We start from the raw sequence: 16,620 nt of genomic DNA on the forward strand, positions 1-16,620 counted from the left end.
AGTGCTGGGATTACAGGTGTGAGCCACCATGCCCGGCCAAGATTGGTATTCTTGAAATTAATAATTTTGGTAAGAATTAAGAAGGCAAAACTTGGAAGCACTCACAGTAACGTATAGGATCCAACTAAAATTCTCCTTATTGAAACATGAAATTACAAAGCCATGTGTGCATACTTTTAATTTTTAAGACTTTTTTGAAGGAACTTTTGTGAACGACAAGTAGAAAAAATATGGATAGATAGCATCTCTGTCTTTAAAATTATTTGATGAAATAGGTGATAAGAAACACAGAATTAATAATTCATGTAACCTTTATTACAATACATCTTCTGGTATTAGCATAGTAATAAGTATTCATGATTTACATAATTGGAGAGATAACACAAATACAAATTATGCACACACGCATACACACATACACGTTCCTTTGCTTCACTCAAAACTCAACAGATGCTATTTGGACATTATAATGTGTATGCCATTATAACTAAAGTCAGATTTGTTATAGGCAGTATTGTTATTTTATTATCTTTACTATCTTTAAAGAGTCCATTATAATGGTGGTATTAAGTTTGCTTATGACTAGGTTAAACAGAACTTTGGACTCCATAAAAATAAGAACAAATATTTAAAATGGCTTTAGAATAGAGAAGTAATCTGGTAAAAGTATTCTTGATGTTAATAGAAACAAAACAATCAATGTTCTTGTTAGATTAACAATGAATAATCAGTTAGATTGTTCCAGTTTTTCACTAATGTAAACAATGCTGAAACAACATTCTTTGTATGTCTCCTCAGATACACAAATGAGAATACCTAGAATTGCTACCTCATTAGAGTATTCACATCTTTAATTTTATAATATATTGCAAATTGCTTTTCCACCAGCAGCAAGAAGTGGCAGGAATTTATTATTTTAATTTGCATATCCCTGGTAGAACATGTTTTCAAGTTTGTTGGGCAGATATTTCCTTCTGTAAGTTGACTCTTCGTATACTTATCCCAATTTTCCATTGGATTGTTTACTTTCTCTTACTGATTAATATGAGTTCTCCATATGTTCTGAATTCTAATAGAGTTCTGGATTACATGCACCTAATAGATGAGTCTATAATTCCTTATCCAATATCTTATCATTGACTTTTCAGGAGACTGGTGAAAATGATCACTTAGCAGTACATATGGAAATAATGACTTATAAGCATATAAAAGTTAAGTGCAACAGGCCAGATAAAGACCTGGTATCCCAGACAAAGACTGACATATTGAGTAAACCGGGAATTGGCTTTATTTCATCATGTGTCCTTTTCCTTGATTTCAGAAACACATGTATTTGCTGTTTTCTTTACATGTTTTAGAAGAGTATTCATTAAAGGGAATGCAAATATATTGTTGCTGTTTAAAAAAAACAAACAAACATGAGTTTAATTCAGTTGCCCATTCAATTGCTTGAGTTTATAACTTATGGTAGCACTTAGAGTTGTTTTAGATAATGACTATAATTTTGGTACAGAACCTAGTAGTAAAAACAAAACATCTTTAATTTTATTTAAAGTGTATGTCAGTCATAAAGTCAGAATTGAATTGTTCTTTTCTTACCTTTAATGAAAATTAGCCTAACTGCTTTTTTATGTTTTAAAAGAAACTTCTACTGTTTAATAATAGTTACAGATTTAAGTAAATATTCCATTAAGACTTAAAGAATCATGTCCAATTACTATATTGGTAATAACTTAGAGATGCTCTATATTGGTTTAAAATAATACAAGCATCACTGGCCATGATTCAGAGATAAGTCAAAATCACTTTTCTGTAATATGTGCTTTTCTTGTATATAGATCTATTGTATTCCCTAATCCTTTTGGGATATATAATCCAGTGATATTAGGACCAATTCATCCAGAAACTGAAACATGCAGTGACAGAGTTCATCAGGACCACACTCAAATGAATGTTAAGAGTCATAGCATGGTAAAAGTGCATCTGAAAGAGTATATGAACAGATGACATTGCATACAATGTTGCATATAAGAAAAAGGAAGGAAAGATATTCATATTATGTCATTCTAATTCATGTACACTGAAAATATAGACCGTGAGCAAACGTTCTTTCATTTGTTCCTTCATATATTCAATAAGATAATGCTTCTCGACCACAGATGATTCCAGGGGAAATTGGCAATTGCTGGAGATATTTTTGGTTGTCACACATGGGGGAGGAGAAAGTGCTACTGGCATCTTGTGAATAGTGACCAGACACGCTGCAAAATATCCTACAGTACACAGGGTAGCTCCCTACAAGAAATAATTATCCAGTCCCAAATGGCAATAGGGCTGAAGCTGAGAAACCCTGATTTAAACTCACATTACATCCTAATCGAAACTAATTTGTTCAGTTCTGAGCCATGGGATTCATCAAATAAAATCTATTTTTATTGGTACCATATTTAAATAAATTCATAGAACCGGCAGTATAGTAATTATGTTTGCAGGATTTGCCTCAGACTGTGGTTCAAATCTCAGATTCACAATATGTTAGCTTATACCCTAGGCAAGTTTCTAACCTTTTGTGACTCTACTTTTTTAATATGAAAAATGTTCATAGTATGTGTGGAGAGGCTCTGCAATGGAGCTTGAGTGAGATTAATTAAGGTGATTTATGTTAAGTGCATAGCAGAGTGTTTGCACTTAGTAAGTTTTCAACAAATGGTAGCAGTTAGTATTACCTTTACATATACCTGATGTACTATGAAAAGCCTGGTCACTTACCATATTTTATTGTTTTTAAGATACCATTGATTAGAATATGCATCATTATTTTATTTTTCACCAAGAAAAATGTGCTGCCAATTTAGACTGTGACACGGTATCATTGATAAAACGTGTCCCAATTTCAGAGCAGCTAACCTGTTGAAATAAAATGTGAGTCTTATAATTGATTTTTGTAAAACTCATCAAGAAGTCTTATTTGATTAGGTGCAACCGAACAATACTACACGACTGACCACATTCAGTATCAAATTCCCTTAGAAGGATTTGGAACATAGCTTAGCAGGAAGGTAGCATCAGGCATCTCTCTTTAGTAGGATTAGTATGCGTAGCAATCTCTGGAGCACCACAGAGCCAACCAAGAGCTATTCAGTTCACAGCACCTGTCCACTCTCACATGGCATCTCAGGTGCACAGGAAGGAAACAAATAGAGATGCTGGGTCAACCCTGGCCTAGAAGCCTTATGCATCCCAGAGGCCAATGCCTTGTAAGATAGTTTCCAAGGTCCTCAAAAGGAACATGCTTAGTTACAAGAATAATTGCACTTGGGGAATCCCCCAAATTATGGTTTTGTTCCATTAGGCATTTATAGTTCATATGTAGAACACTTAACCAAGGTATAATTTAACACTCTTGATCATTTTTTTTAAATCTGAAGCAATGTTGCCTGCTAACACATTTGATATTCCAACTTTATCAGTTTTCTAGGGAGAAGGGTGCTAGAAAGTTGATTGAAGGACAAATTCTCATGCAGATGGGCAAAGGGTGTTTTTAACCCTTTACTCACAATAATATCTGTTTTTATTTATTTTATATTTAAAGATACTGAAGCTCAGAGGAGTTAAATGACTTGCCCCAACTCATGGATTAATAAGCCTAGAACTCAGATGTTTTTATTTCTGGACTGATTATTTCCAACAACACTGTAATGTCCTAAAGCAAGAGGCAGCAAACTATGGTCCAAGGACCGCATTTAGCCCTCCACCTATTTTCATAAATAAAGTGCTATTGGAAAACAATCACATTTATTTGTTCATGTATTGGACCTGACTACTTTCATGCTGCATTGGTAGAATTTGGGTATGAGAGAAAACATAACCCACAAAGTCTAAAATATTTACTATATGGTGTTTTATAGAAAATGTTTACTAACCTCTGCTTTAAAGTATAATTATAAATTGGCTGGTTGCGATGGCTCACACTTGTAATCCCAGCAGTTTGGAAGGCCTAGGTGGGTGGATCACGAGGCCAGGAGTTCGAGACCAGTCTGTCCAACATGGCAAAACCGCATCTCTACTAAAAATACAGAAATTAGCCAGGCTTGGTGGTGCATGCCTGTAATCTCAGCTACTCTGGAGGCTGAGGCATGAGAATCACTTGAGCTCGGGAGGTGGAGGTTGCAGTGAGCTGAGATCATGGCACTGCATTCCAGCCTGGGCGACAGAGTGAGACTGTCTCAAAATAATAAATAAAGAAATAAATAGTAATTATAAGTTGTTTAACTCTTTCTATGAATCTATATAAGGAGTTAAAAGCAAAGCATTTGTTTCTAATGTTGAATTATTTAAAATACCCATGAATTTTTTATTTTTAATTGACAAATAGTAATTATATATATTTATGGGGTACAATGTGATGATATTTGTTTACATTGTGGAATAATTATTCATGATGAAGGATTTTGGAGCCACAAAGCCTGAATCTAACCATTTCTCTACATCAGTGGCTGGCCAACTTTTTTCTTTAAAGGCCTGATAGAAAATATTTCAGTCAATTTTTGAGGCTTCGTGGGCAATTTGGTCTCTGTTGGAAAAAGTAAATTCATGCTATGATTGGAACCTAGATAACCAGGCTCAAGAGCCCATACTCTTCACCAGTAAGGACTTAGGAAGGCAGCAAGACCTTAGGAGCACCAGTTTAAATGAATGTTCTTTTAAACAGTGTCCTGTGCTCCTATTAAACCAGACCAGAGCTTTGGCCCCTATTTAAGAACTGTATGTATAAAGTTTTCAAAACTAAGGGCTTCAGGTTTACATGATGTCCTTCCATCCAAACAATGCAGATTTTATCCCCTTAAGAATCTGTTCATAACTACCATCTGTTCTCTTCATTCCTTAAATCTAATCTTAATACAGCAGCCAGAATGATCTATTTAAAAATAAGTCAGATCACATCACTCCTCTGCTGAAAACCCTCCTATGGTTCTTAACCTCACTCAGGATAACAGCCAAAATCCTTCCAAAGATGCCCTGCAGGACCAATCCTCCTCCATCCCCAACTCTCTGGCTATCATTCCTACTACCCTCCCCTCGTTCACTAGATTCCACTCACCCTAGTGTCTTTGTTTTTTTTAATTGAACATACACATACACTCTTGCCCCTGAGCCTTTGCACTTACTGTCTTTGCATAGATTGTTTTTTCCTGAGATAGCTGCATGAATTGTTCCCTCACTTTCTTCAGATCTTTACTTAAATACCACCAACCTACACGGTGAGGCTTTCCCTGGAGGCTTCCACATCCCACCTCCCTTTGCCCCATACATAAGTCTCTTATTCCCATCCACTGCTTTAATGTTTCTTCTTTAGCACTTTTCACTCTTCAAAGCACTGTAATTTGTCTTTTATTGTACATTATCACCATTAGAATGTAAGTTTTATGAGGACAAAATAGTCTGTTTTATTCACTGTTACATATCTAGTACCTCAAACAATGTTTAGCACATAAGAAGTAATCTGTAAATATTTATGCAATGAATCAAGTGATTTTTGGAAGACTTCTGTAAGATTTCATTTGCTAAAAGAATTCTGCCAAAAGGACTTTGAAACCTCCACTTTAAGAGTGGAGAGTTTCCACACGGGCTTCTGGATGTCACTTGATGATCATACCTATGTCCACTCTTTCACTGGCCTTGAACATTTCCAGTATGCAGCTTAGTAGATTCTACCTTCTCAGTTTCACAACACTTGTCACTTTAAAAATCAATACTGCATTATGCTTTGTATATTTGGACAGATTATTTTGGAATCCATAAATCTCTAAGTTTTTTTTAAGTCTCCCTTTGGTGAGCTGCCCTTGATTGGTTCAAAATGGAAAGAGAGAACCTGTCATTCTTTGTCAATCAGCTTGGCACGTACTTGACAGCATGTAGTTATAGTGAAAGAAAGCTGCGGTACAGTGGTCTAGCAAACCTAATTGTAGATAAATAAAAGAACAGTCACCCAACATGAGAGGAAAGAGAAAGAAACTCAACTGCACAATGTTGTGTTTTTCCATCCATCAGCCTTCATTTGTCAGAGTCTGCCTGACAACCTGGGCGGTAGAAGTCAGGCTCCAACACAATACTGATTCCATTTCATATTTTGTTTCTTGCTACCCTTTTTAGCAAACAGTTTCTATATGGATTAAGAGATAGTGCAGTCAATATATGTGACCAAGGCACATTTATTTTAAAGGCTTACTTTGGTCTTTTCATCCCAGAAATCATATATTTTTGTTTGCTTTACTATAATATTGTGTCAACTCTTGCTACAGTAACAAACAATGACAAAATTTCAGTGACATATAACAACAAACATTTATTACTCACTCATATGTCTGCAGATCAGCTGCAGCTTTACTCCACACTATGAATCAATCTTTTCATTGTAAACTGTGGATCTGCTCTAAATGTCTCCTCATTCCAGGACACCAGCCAAAAGAGCAGCTTCTATATGGCATATTATTCTCTCATGGTGGAAGATAAGAACAAGGGGAACCAGCAAATCTTGAATTGCCTTTAAAGTTCTAGCTAAGAGCTACCACATGGTTTCTTCTGCCCATGGTCTATTGATCAAAGTAAAGTACGCAGTCAAGCCCAAAGTCAATGGGAAGAGAAATATATTCACTCCAGGGCAGCCATATTTAGAGAGGAAATGAATAATAATGAACTAGCAAATCAATCAGAGTATGCACAAAAACCTTAGAATTTCATTGATTCCAAAATGCATTTTTAGTATTTCAATATCTCTGAACTTGAGATATATCATACAATATATAGTGTTTACAAAGTCTAGGTTTTTTTTTATTTCTTAGTTTATATAACAATAGTGGCCCTTATAATAAATGATAGATTAAACCTTTGATTGTGGTGATTGACAAAATAACCAAATGGCAGAAGGTGCTCTTTATAAATAAGTTAGTTATAAGTGGGAGCTAAATGATGAGAACACATGGACACATAGAGGGGAACAACACACACTGGGGCCTATCAAAGGGAGGAGGGAGAGGATCAGGAAAAATCACTAGTGGGCAGTAGGCTTAATATCTGGGTGACAACATAATCTGTACAACAAACCTCCATGGTACAAGTTTACCTGTGTAACAAACCTGCACGTGTACTTAAAAGTTAGAAAAAATTAAGTGAACAGAAACTTATATTTGCAAAAAAAAGTTGTCATTTTTATCTCGAACTTCTTTTTTCAGTAGCAATATTTATATCTCATTCAGATCAGTTTATTTGATTTGAAAACCATGCATTAATAGTAGATCTCATGTCTATTTATTCATATATTCTTATACATTCATTTATAAATATAAATTCATTCATATATATTTAGAAGGTCAGTTGGAATACATAAGTGCCATTCCCTTATTTAAAACCCTTTTGATGAGTTCATGTCCTTTGCAGGGACATGGATGAAACTGGAAACCATCATTCTTAATAAACTGACACAAGAACAGAAAACCGAACACCACAAGTTCTCCAACTCATAAGTGGGTGTTGAACAATGAGAACACACGGACACCGGGAGGGGAATATCACACACCGGGGCTTAGGGGATTAGGGGCTAGGGGAGGAATAGCAGGGGGTGGGGGATTGTGGAGTGATAGCCTTAGGAGAAATATCTAATGTAGATGACGAGGCGATAGATGCAGCAAACCACCACCATGTCAGGTGTATACCTACGTAACAAATCTTCACGGTCTGCACATATACCCAGAACTTAAAGTATATTAAATCAATCAATCAATCAATCAATCAGTCCTTTTTTGTAGCTTCTCCACTACAGTTCTGAGGGTGGTATACAAGATCCTTCTTTTCTCTGGCTTTTGTTTTCTAGTTCTACTCCATTACTTCCCGTTCCCTTACATGATATCTCCATACTGTTTCTGCTTCCTGTCTTTGCATATTCCATATTCCCTCTTGTAATACATTCTCTCTACCATCCATCCCCTTATAATAAGGTACATGAGCTGTCTGTGCTCCCAGCCTTTCTGTCCTGACCTTCTTGTCTATCAAACACAGAACTGATCAGTTCTTGCTCTGTGCTCCATTGTACATTGCACTTTGCTGGTTGTTATACTTGACACGCTCTAAGTTTAATATGTATCTGTGTGTCTGCATTCCCAATTCCTAGCCCAGACAATGAAACAGCAAGCATTGAATAGATGTCTGTCAAATGAACAAATAAATAAATAAATGTTTGAACATACATGGGAAGGTTGTTTATATCCTCCTTATAATGTGCTTTGAAATATATATTCTTTATATATATATATATATATATATATATATATATATAATCATATGTTCTAAGGTTATTAGTAGGTAAAATGAAGAAAATTTAAAGAAATTAAGTACAAGAAAGGAAAACAAGGAAGAATTTTTCCCTGTTGTACTATGTCTAAGAACACCAAATTTCTAAACACATGCCTACACAATCATCGTAATGTTGAATTAGAAAGATAAAGTTCAACAAATCAATCCTTAGAAAATATAAATATATACTAATTTTCCTGTGACTTGTTACTTTTACCCTCAAAGGTTTTTTTTCTTTTTGACTTCTCTTCATCACGAACCTTTTCTTCACTGCTTGTCAGATCAGCAACTGCCCATTATTAGTAATGCCATACAACTAAAGGTGCAGAGAATTACTCCATTTCAAAAACCGATCAGGGCTGGATTTTAAAAGAGACCATAATATTCTCCTAGTGTTAGTGAACCATTACTCCCTATTACCTAATTAATACAAGTTATATTCTTAAAATTATATATGACATTGTAGTGAATGGTCAATACTCTGAAGGAAATAAAACTCTTGTTATATCATACGGATCTTAACACCTAGTGCACAATCTTGTATTGGAGGGGACACTAAAACTAAGACATGGAGAAGAAAAGAAACTTAATGGAAATGCTCTATTATTAGAAATGAGGTTTTTTGGTGGAAATCCCATGAAGACTTTCTTGTCTGAATGTTCTTTGAAGTTGAACACTTTCTCCTTACAAAAGCTGGCCACTATAATTAGCTATGTTTCCATTTTAGTGGTGGCCTTCTTCACTTTATCTTAAATCATATAAAGATGTGAGGGCATTTGTGAGATAAAAGATTTACTCATACCAATTCTCTGACCTGGATATCAGAGGTTTGGTAATCATAAATCCACTAAGAGAAACCCTCAGAGCATTTTGAATGCTATGTAAAAATTTATTTCCTTTTCTTTGAAAAGAGACAGGATTTTCTCTCACTTATATTCTGGAAGAATTTTGTAGAATGTACCTGAGTTCAAGAGGAGGAGAAATAATTAACATAATATTAAGAAGCATGTCAATTTTGGAAAGACATAATAAACATATCTGCACATGTGCATACATGCATGCATGTGTGCCCACACACACAGTATACTCAAGAGATTAAGAAAGGAAGTAGAGATTTGGTGACACCTACTTCCTGGATATAATTTCAGCTCTGCCATTTGTAAGCCACATGGTCTTCGACAACTGACCTAATCTCTCTCAATTTCAGCATCTGTGAAATTAGATAAAACAATTTTTCTAGGAGTGTATATATGTATGAAAAGCACAGTGTTTGACATATAATAAATGTTTTAGCAACTGTAGCTTGTTAATATTATCATAGCAGTTAATGTCACTATAGCAGTTACTTGCTGTTTTCAGCACAGCTAATAATCTTAGTAGCATTTTCTAATGTTTCCATCTTGTGTGGTTTCTTCGGAGTTGTTTCTTGCTCTGTTTTTTTTTAGCTTTTCTATGTCACATTCTATTTGCATGAAGAAATATCAAAATTTAAAAATTTATTTCACATATTTCATTTTTAGGATAATTGTCAGTTTCTTATAGTTTATTTTTCTCATACTGACTTTAGAAAATATATACTAAAGAATATTTTCAGTGAAGTTAATTGGATTTACTACAGTTGACCCTTCAAGCAATAGTATCTTGCCCTTAATAACTGACCTATCTTTGAACTAATAAATTCAACCTGCAAATAAATGTAGTGAGGTAAATTGTAGAAATTTATCTTCAAAATGGTCTTTCTAAAGTGATCTATGAAAGGTGCATTTAATTAGAGGTCCAGTTCTCCAAAAATGTGCCAAGGAAAAGTAACCACAAAGAATTGAGAGCTGAAATGAATTTTCACCCATTGCTCTATTTCTACAGAACTGAGAATAAATCTAATCTAGGTACTTAGAATCTGCATTATGTCATTGAAGGACGAAGAGATGACAATAGTGATGATAGAAGGAGATGGTAATATAAAATATTTCAATAAAGGGAAATGATGTGACTATGCAATGCTCATTCACCAGAGGGCTAAATCTAGGGCTATTTTGGTGACTTGAACAGGGAATATTCTATTTCCTGCAAGTAAAAAACATGGGCATTTCATTTGGCATGCCACCTGCACTTCAGTCCATCATCTAGCAAGCACCTGCTTAGCACTTTGGAGCTCTAAGTAACACTTGGACTCCTCAAATGTCAGCCTTGTTACCATTTCTGTTTATTTGCCAATAACAATTTTATTAATTAAAATTTGAGGCTGTCTTAAGGAAATTCCTTGTAGTAGTCAAGGAGACTCCTAATCCTATCTTCCAGTGCTTTCTGAATAATGGCATCTATTCTTCATGATTTGGGGAACTATTTATGGGTGATTGAAGAATATGGGATGGGTAGTGAAGGATGCTCATCATTTGGCTGCACATGAAAAACACAGATGGAAGTATTGACTATTTGTGTTCATTTTCTAAAGGTATAGAATTTACACTGAATTGTACTTGTAGGTAATTTTAAAGAAAGAACTATTCAGTCTTTTGAATTTGTTACAATTTTGCAAGACTTTTTAAAAATCTTACTGAGAATTTTTATCATAGAGAATGAATTAATACTCTTATAATTTTAGGTTTGTTTCTTCCATAATTAAAAAATTATCCTAAAAGATTGTGTGTGTGTGTGTGTGTGTATGTGTGTGTGTGTGTGTGTACTCCTTGGTTTTCCAGAGCAAACGTTCCCATTCATTTGTTTTACTGACCTTGTTGTAGTTGCTCGCATTGTAAGTTATATCTAGTAAGTTTAATGTTACCTAAATCTGTTTGCTGAATTTTAAAACTGAGAACATGTAGTAAATTTGGAGGAGCACAGCTAGTATTTACAAAGTAAACCCAGAACATTAGATATAAACCCTAATTTCATTTTAACCTCCAATGAAGGATATATTCAGTATTAGTATTTGTATTATTTCCTTAACTTCCTTGCTTATCTGTAATATGCAACATGGTGGCACCCCTTTTCATATAATTCTCTCCTCGCTTCTCTTTTTGGGGGTTTTACAAGTTCCTTTTCAATCTCTTCTGCTCCTTTTATCTTTTATTGGTTCAACTTTCTTCTCTTATCCTGTGGAGGTAAATACCTAATTCTAGCTCCATCCCCTTCAGTCACTCTGCAAGTATCACTGGGACAATATTGGACAACTACTGTTTTTACCTCCAAAACTGTATCCTTAGCCTTACCCCTAATCTGCACACTACACTAGTTTTTCCAATTACTTTCTGTACATTTGCATCAGTGTTACTCATAGGCATCTTGACTAATGTGTCCAACCTGAAAACATTATTGCTTCCATATACAGACTCACCTATCTGCCTTATACCCCTAGTCAGTTTCTCCCAAGTTACAATATGTTGGTGATTCTGAAAATTTTCTTTTTCCCCATCAAGTCCTTCCAACCCTATATCCACAACATAAGAATGATCCTTCCTGAACATCCATGCTGCTCCTGTTTGTTCAATAAGTACTTGGACTTCTAAAGGAATTTCCTATGTTTCTTTCACCAGCCTCCTATCCTTAAAATCTTTCCTCCAATCTGCCGCTAGAGTTGTCATCTTAAAAGAGTCAAATCAGGGTTGGTATATAAGAAATTTTACAAACTACTAAGTTCTTGGTATATATAATCAACTTGAGAGAAAGAGAGGGAGAGAAAGAGAGAGAGAGAAGATTTTATTCTGTCCTCTATAACACCTGAATGATTCTGTACATATTTATGTTAACAGAGCATTGTACTAATTCAAATCCTTATACAAGCCAAAATCCTCACTGCCTTATGGCAATTGAACTTGCCTTTCCCTCTGCCTGAAATAGTCTTCAATATGTTGACATGACTCATTTCTTCACTTCATTCCATTTCCTGAAGAGAGGAACAGTCTTCTGTGCTCACAATGCCTAAAATAGAGCCCACTGTCACTCTCTACTTACTCTTTTTAGTCTTTCTTCATAGCATACATATACACATACACATACACATACATATACATATACAGGCATACCTCTGAGACATTGAAGGTTCAGTTCCAGACAACCATAATAAAGTGAGTCACATGAATTTTTTGGTTTCTCAGTGCATATAAAAGTCATGTTTACACTGTACTGTAATCTATTAAGTTTGCAATAGTGTTATGCCTAAAAACTAATGTGCATGCCTTAATTTCAAAATGTTACTGCAACATTCAAGCTGAGAGCCAAATCAAGAATGCAATCTTATTTACAATAGCCACAAAAAAATATAATATCTAGAAATACATCTAACCAAAGAGATGAAAGATCTCTACAGGAATAACTACAAAACACTGATGAAAGAAACCATAGATAACATGGAATGGAAAAACATTCCATGTTAATGGAAAGGAAGAATGAATATCATTAAAATGGACATACTGCTTAAAGCAATCTACAGAATCAATGGTATTCCTATCAAACTACAAATGTCATTTTCACAGAATTATAAAAAAACTATTCCGAAATTCATATGAATCTAAAAAAGAGTCTGAAGAGTGAAAGCAATCCTAAGTGAAAAGAATAAAGCATGATATTAACCAACTTCAAACTATACTATAAGGCCACAGTTACCCAAACAGAATGGTACTTGTACAAAAACAGAAACTTAGATCAGTAGAAGAGAATAGAGAACCCAGAAATAAATCTGCATACCTACAGCCATCTAATCTTTGGCTAAGTAAACAAAAATAAGAAATGGGGAAATGACTCCCTACTCCATAAATGGTGCTGGGATGGCTGGCTAACCATATGCAGAGGAATGAAACTGGACTCCTACCTTTCACTATATATAAAAATTAACTCAAGATGGATTAAATATTTAAAAAAGTAAAATCTCAAACTAGGAGAATCCTAGAAGAAAACCTATGAAACACTATTCTGGACATCAGTCTTGGAAAATAATTCATAACTAAGTCCTTAAAAGCAAATGTAACGAAACCAAAAATTAATGAGTGGGATCTAATTAAACTGAAGAGCTTCTACACAACAAAAGAAATTATCAACAGAGTAAACAGACCACCCACAGGATAAGAGTAAATATACAGAAACTATCCATCAGAAAAAGACCTAATATCCGTAATCTATAGGGAACTTAAACAACTCAACAGGCAAAACACAGCCCATTAAAAGGGGGGCAAATGACATGAACAGATAGATACTTCTCAAAAGAAGACAAACAGGTGACCAACAGATATTAAAAAATGTTCCACATCACTCATCATCAGAAAAATGCAAATCAAAACCACAATGAGATACCATCTAACACCAGTCAGAATGCCTGTTATCAAACTCTCAAAACCCAACAGATGTTGGTGAGCCTGTGGAGGAAAGGGAACATTATACACTGTTGGTGGGAGTGTAAATTAGTTCAGCCACTGTGGAAAGCAGTTTAGAAATTTCTCAAAGAACTTAAAATGCACTATCATTCAACCCAGCAATCCCATTAGTGAGTATATATCCAAAAGAAAATAAATTGAGACCAGTGCTACCGACACGGGAGTGGGTAATGCATCCTCTTGCCATTCCCTGTGTTTGGTCCTTGCCTGTGACCATGGGAAAAGCAAATGGCCTTGCTGTACTACAACCAGGGTTGCAGTCAGCACTTTGATCCTGAGATCAATTCTGATCATGCTTGCACATACCACCCAGGTGTTCCAGTCTTTCACGATGCATTAAAGAAAGGGTTGGTCTTGCTGTAAGAGAAGAACAACTGATTTTTCTTATTTCTTAAGCATTGTTGCCTGTACAAAAGTTAGGCATAATAGTGAGAAACCACCTGAGCCAGTCAAACCTAAAGTCAAGACTACTGAGAAGAAACTATCTGAATTGAAACCCAAATTTCAGGAACACATCATTCAAGCCCCTCAGCCAGTAGAAGCAATAGAAAGGCCAAGCCCAGATGAAGAATTGACAAATTTGGAATTAAAAATATCTGCCTCTCTAAAACAAGCACTTGATAAACTTAAACTATCATCAGGGAATGAAGAAGATAAGAAAGAAGAAGACAATAATGATATTAATATTGGGACCTCATTTAAGAATGGAGAGTGTTCGAAGACATATCAAGGTCTAGAGAGTCTAGAAGAAGTCTTCTGTGTATATCATTCTGGAGTACCTATTTTCCATGAGGGGATGAAATACTGGAGCTGTTGTAGAAGAGAAACTTCTGATTTTAATACTTTCTTAGCCCAAGAGGGCTGTGCAACAGGGAGAAACATGTGGACTAAAAAGGATGCTGGGGAAAAAGTTGTCCTATGTAGACATGACTGGCATAAGAGTACAGGTAAAGTTACCATTTCAGTAGATGCTAAAAATTCACTTCTAGGACTTAGTCGAATAGAAGCAAATAGCACATTGTTAAATGTGCACATTGCATTTGAAGGAGAGAAGGAATTTGATCAAAATATGAAATTATGGGATGTGATTGATGTAAAGTGAAGTTATGTAACTATGACTGCAACAAAGATTGAGATCACTATGAGAAAAGCTGAACCGATGCAGTGGGTAAAACCTTGAGCTGCCTGCAGCAAAAAAGCAGAAAAAAAAACAAAAAGATGACACAACAGATTGAGTAGGAGATGGGAGGAAGGCTATTATGTATTTCAGAATTCTTAATACCTTGTGATGTGGTGGCTTGCTGCTGTAATCTTTTGTTTTGTTGTGTGTTACTAAATCTGGCATTTCAGAGTTAACATTAGGTTCTTAAAAGGTAAAGTCAGTTTGTCTTTTTGTGCCTCTCATCTTTGTTATACATTAAATTATACACACAATTTAGCTAAGAAGGAAAATATGGAAGAAATGGAATTTTAGTTTAAAGGAAATCAATGAAAGGATTAAGTATAAAATAACAGCATTTTAATTTTTCATAGAAATGGGTTTTCTGAGATACTGTTGTAATCAATAACATGAAGATGTAAAATTTCCCAAGAAAAACCGTTAAAGTAAATCTAAAAGTAGAAGAGTAGATTCTATGTTTAACTCTAGCAGATTAGTTAGATAGAAAATAATCTGTGCCATGAACCTTTCAACTGTCTGTGTGAACAAATGTCTCTAGTAATGCCCACCCTAACTCAATTCCCATAGGCTTAAAGTTGCAACAGTATTTATTTGCCCATTCAACAATTTTTTGTTTAGCACCTACTATGTGTTAGGCACTTCCAGAGATATGAGTGAACAAGGTAGTTATAGGTCTTACTCTCATAGAGGATAATTCTTTAGGAGTGGTCGAAACTATACATGCACACACAGTTTGACTAATTGTGATATGTTTTGAAGAAGGCAGCAAAGGAATTGGAACAGTTTAAACAAGACTGCAGGTTGGCAGTGGGAACAATGGTCTTTGCTATCATTTTTCAAAAATCCCAATGAATGGGAATGACTACTGTTGCATTAAGTTGCATGTCTCCTGCTGACCCATAGTGATTCTCTATTATCAGAGAGATAGGACTGGTTTTTCAGCATATGAGATAATATTAGTCAAACAAATTCAGATGATGAAACCAAAATTTCTTAATGCTTAGAAGTAACATTAATTTGATCAAGTTATTTAGATGATGTGTTATTAAGTTGTTGTGAGATATGAAGAAGTAGCTGTTACTACTGTCAATAGCATAAACGTTGGCTCCAGATCTAACTGTGTTTGAATATTAACTTGCCTACATCCCATGAGGTTCTGGGCAAGCTATTCACATCATTGTCCCTACCATCACTACTATCCCACCCACCCTTGCTTAATTTTCTTATCTATAAAGTGGGAATCTGTATGAATCAGGGTTGGGGAAGGCAAATAGTAGTCATTATACAAATGGTAACTATGCTATCATGAATAATATAGTCTACAGCTATGATGAAGCTAATCAGAAAACATTGCCTATTATCAGTAATTAGCAATATCAATAAACATCATAAGAAAAGTTCCAGCTGTCAGTGAATAAATAGAAAACAGTGCTTTGTCTTAGAGAAACATATACAAAATGAATGGTGGTGACAGTGCTTTAAGTTAACTCATCAGTTTATATGTATAATGCATGTCTAATTTTAAATATATAATTTAGACATTGTACATGGTTTTAACTTGGTAATTTATGATATACATAAATCATAAATGTATAGGTTGAAAGTTCAGTTACTTTTTTCCTTTCCTTAAATCATTTTTACTTTGCTGAGGATATGCTCTTTTCTCTACTTCTTTAGAATAATATATTTTATTTTCTCTTAAAGTATTTTGAGACCATGTAGCCA

At 34.8% G+C, this 16,620-nt stretch overlaps 1 protein-coding gene and 1 pseudogene across 12 annotated transcripts in view; both read left to right on the forward strand.

The window, feature by feature from the left end:
- DMD (dystrophin) overlaps window positions 1-16,620 on the forward strand; it is a 2,277,745-nt gene that overhangs the window by 1,520,310 nt on the left and 740,815 nt on the right. The gene's annotated exons all lie outside the window — the stretch shown is intronic.
- LOC105714760 (cysteine and histidine-rich domain-containing protein 1-like) lies at window positions 13,944-14,950 on the forward strand (annotated as a pseudogene).

The sequence above is a fragment of the Aotus nancymaae genome, unplaced genomic scaffold (genome assembly GCF_030222135.1).
Source record: "Aotus nancymaae isolate 86718 unplaced genomic scaffold, 86718_ANA_hifiasm-v0.15.2.pri h1tg000058l, whole genome shotgun sequence".
NCBI classification, from domain to species: domain Eukaryota; kingdom Metazoa; phylum Chordata; class Mammalia; order Primates; family Aotidae; genus Aotus; species Aotus nancymaae.